General features: G+C 39.7%; 1 long non-coding RNA gene across 1 annotated transcript; it reads left to right on the top strand.

Moving 5' to 3' along the window:
* Nucleotides 1-260: 260 nt before the first annotated feature.
* On the top strand, nt 261-2142 carry LOC145446919 (uncharacterized). Its single transcript, XR_013917389.1, has 2 exons — nt 261-818; nt 1694-2142. It is a non-coding gene; the product is annotated as an uncharacterized LOC145446919 (long non-coding RNA).
* Nucleotides 2143-3191: the final 1049 nt, after the last annotated feature.

The following is a 3191-nucleotide window of genomic DNA, read 5'->3' on the forward strand; positions in this document are numbered from 1 at the left end:
CCCGAGCAATGTATATAAAATTGATGTAAATATAACCAAACGCTCCTTCCCAGCGTATAGAGTAGCTTAGCTGCTTGGGTCGAACAAATTGTTAGGAAAGACTGCAAGTCCTAGTCCTTGATTACTTGACTAAGTGCATGTAGACTAGACATATGCTTTTTGACTACTTCCTAAATTTCGTATCTATATGACCAATGTCTGTTAGTAGTGAGTGTGTGTGCTTGTAATCAGTACAGTGTGTAACGAGAAAATTAGTAAGATCATGGAAAACTGAATGGGATAGAACGGTAACTGCGTGGCCTGTCAATCATTTCCGGTCGGGTAACAGTGACCTCACGAGTTGAGCAAATTTGCGCCAGTCACAAAACCTTAGCATTGAGAAAGTGTCTGTTTTCTGTTAGTGATCTTTTGGGGCATTTGACCTTATAGTAGGTGTTTTGCAGATATGTATTAGTGATTAATTACAACTATCGAATATTGGAAATGCCTGCAAACAGTTGTGCCTTCCCTGGTTGTAATACTAGTCGGTAAAATAGTAATTCAGTACTGTCATGGGATCTGTCTTATTATTATCATTAATATTTTAATGAATACTCATTTATACAGTATATCTATTGAAATTATGGCCTCGAAAGTCAGTGATGTTGTTGAGGAATGGTACGATATTCCTCCGGAAATTGTCCATGAACTGCTCTTCAACGACTTTGACGAAAGCAAGGACACCATGTATGTTCCAAATATCATACAGCAACCTGTTGATCTTGCACCGCTGCTGCGCTCATTAGATTTCAAGGACCCGCCAGTACTCTCTGAAAAAGGTATTGCACTAGCTACGGGTTGGATTATCAGTATGAACTCCAACGGAAATCCTGATGATCTTGTGATGAGTTACAGTAAGGTTTGCGGTGATCCAATATCATTCACAAAATCAAAGGACAGGCTTCTCTCTGCCAAATTTTTACTTGAGCTCATGGAAAGAATTATTGATAATGGAATAAAGGCACCGCAGCCTGAGTCATTAGTGTCTGCCAGTATTTCTGAAAGGGAGAGTGATATTTTGGAATACATGGCTGGTTTTACTTTGAGAAAGGCGATTCGAAAATTCAATGACCAGTTGGACCAATCTTTGCTTGAATATATTACAAATAACACTGGTAAGCCCTTTGGCAAGTTGATCCCCCTAATGGAGCGAAAGGCCGGGGCACTTATTTATCCAAGCTCAGAGCTGCTCTTTCTTCTTAGGAGAGTCTACAGGGAGTTTACAAGGGAATGCAGCAAATCCCCAAAGTTAATGAACTTTTCAATTTTGCAGGACAGAGTTATCGAAAGTTCGTACGTCTTCAACTTCAGAAGCAGCATCAACAGAGCGACATGTTCTGATGTCCATTCCAAACTAGTTATAGATTATATCATTGGCTTATTTCTCAGAGTGTTGGGTCACTCCTTCACGAAAAAGCTAGTTAGTAAACTTGGAAAAGGAAGAGAATCGAATAAAGGAAGCCAGGGTACTCGTGGTGATTTGAAGGGAAAACCAATCTTGAGTAAAGAATGATGAATTGTTTTGTTTGCAATTTCATAGTTATTAGCATGTAACTCGCCTTTTAATTACTTCCCATCTAGTTTCTATGAATATGACCTAAGATTAGCACCAGTGGCATTTATGCTTTCTAATACGCTATGCATTATTTTTCAGGTTACACATTCTGCCTGCACCGCTGACTCTCTCTCTCGTGCTAACATTTTACATCGCAGGTCATTAAGAAAGGTTATTACAAGTATGACGGTTCAATGACGATGCGTATATCAGCTAACCCTCTACCATATGAAATGGAGGGCACAATATTACTATATTCCGGCTATGTAGTCATAAGGCATTGTTAACTGCTATCTCACTTCATGCAATCTTTTCAAGAAATGAACACATTTCAACAGTTATTTGTGGTATTGTGTATTGACCATCATCGACCATTTGCTAGATGTTAGCCAGTTATGCAAAACTATCCGGGGCACAACTGGAAGTGACTGCTTGGTGCATGAAGACACCGTGGAGACCAAAGTGTAAACCCGGTTAAAATGAAAGATCTCCGGGTCGCCATGACCCTTTCATATCTAGCAAATGGGTTTCATGTCAGTGACAGTTTGAACTAGTGTTGGGATCAAGTCACTACCTTCGAGTCACGAGTCATTTCGAGTCATTGCACATTTTGACTCGAGTCAAGTCAAGTCAATCGATTTTCAAAGGTGACTCGAGTCAAGTCAAGTCACTCGATTTTTGGAAGTGACTCGAGTCAAGTCGAGTCAAGTCAAGTCAAGTCACGAGTCAAGTCACATTTCAAGTCAAGTTGCCTTTTCGACGTATGATGCATTATAACGTCATTGCAATTTGCTAGCTGTCTGAAATACAGATTGAGTGGTTATTACTTCCGAACCGATGAATGAATACAAACCAATGACGATGAGTTAAATATACTCGCAAGAAGACGCTGTATCGCTCACATATACGTAGACCTGTTAAACTACGCATTTGCATAGCCTCAGTTTATAGTTACCATCCAAAATAGAGAATAGACAAACATAATTATAAGATGCAACACATTACCCATTTACAAATTGATGATACAATTCGAGCCTGCGCCAATGATTGAGAACTATATAAACTATATTCGATTTCAAGAAGGTTTGGTTTGGTTAAGGTGAGAACAGAAATAGACATTTCGCTGTTTTATTAATTTAGTACGCAAACGAAGTGATTGAAGCTTACATCTTCAATCACTTCGTTTGCGGTCAATTTATTTGTGAGAGAACAATCGAGACTTGGTGAAACGCACAATATATGAATGATTATTCGCCCTCACGGGTTGCACCAGCGTTTCGCGAACAATCCGAATATGCCAGATACAGTGATTTTTATCCACACCGATTACTTGATGACTTGAAATTGACTCGTGAATTTTGGTCCGAGTCACGAGTCAATCCACATTTCTGATACGCCGAGTCAAGTCAAGTCAAGTCATTTTAGCAAAGTGACTCGAGTCAAGTCAAGTCATGCGAAAAAGGTGACTCAAGTCTGACTCGAGTCAAGTCATGACTCGAGTCATCCCAACACTGGTTTGAAGATATTCATCCGATTTCATCATCCATTGTTGCATGGTCCGTGGTGTCGCGGCTTGTCAATATTGACTGTTTCCAAC

This window comes from Botryllus schlosseri, chromosome 9, assembly GCF_051294905.1.
Source record: "Botryllus schlosseri isolate E-star chromosome 9, Bs_hap1, whole genome shotgun sequence".
Taxonomy (NCBI): Eukaryota; Metazoa; Chordata; class Ascidiacea; order Stolidobranchia; family Styelidae; genus Botryllus; species Botryllus schlosseri.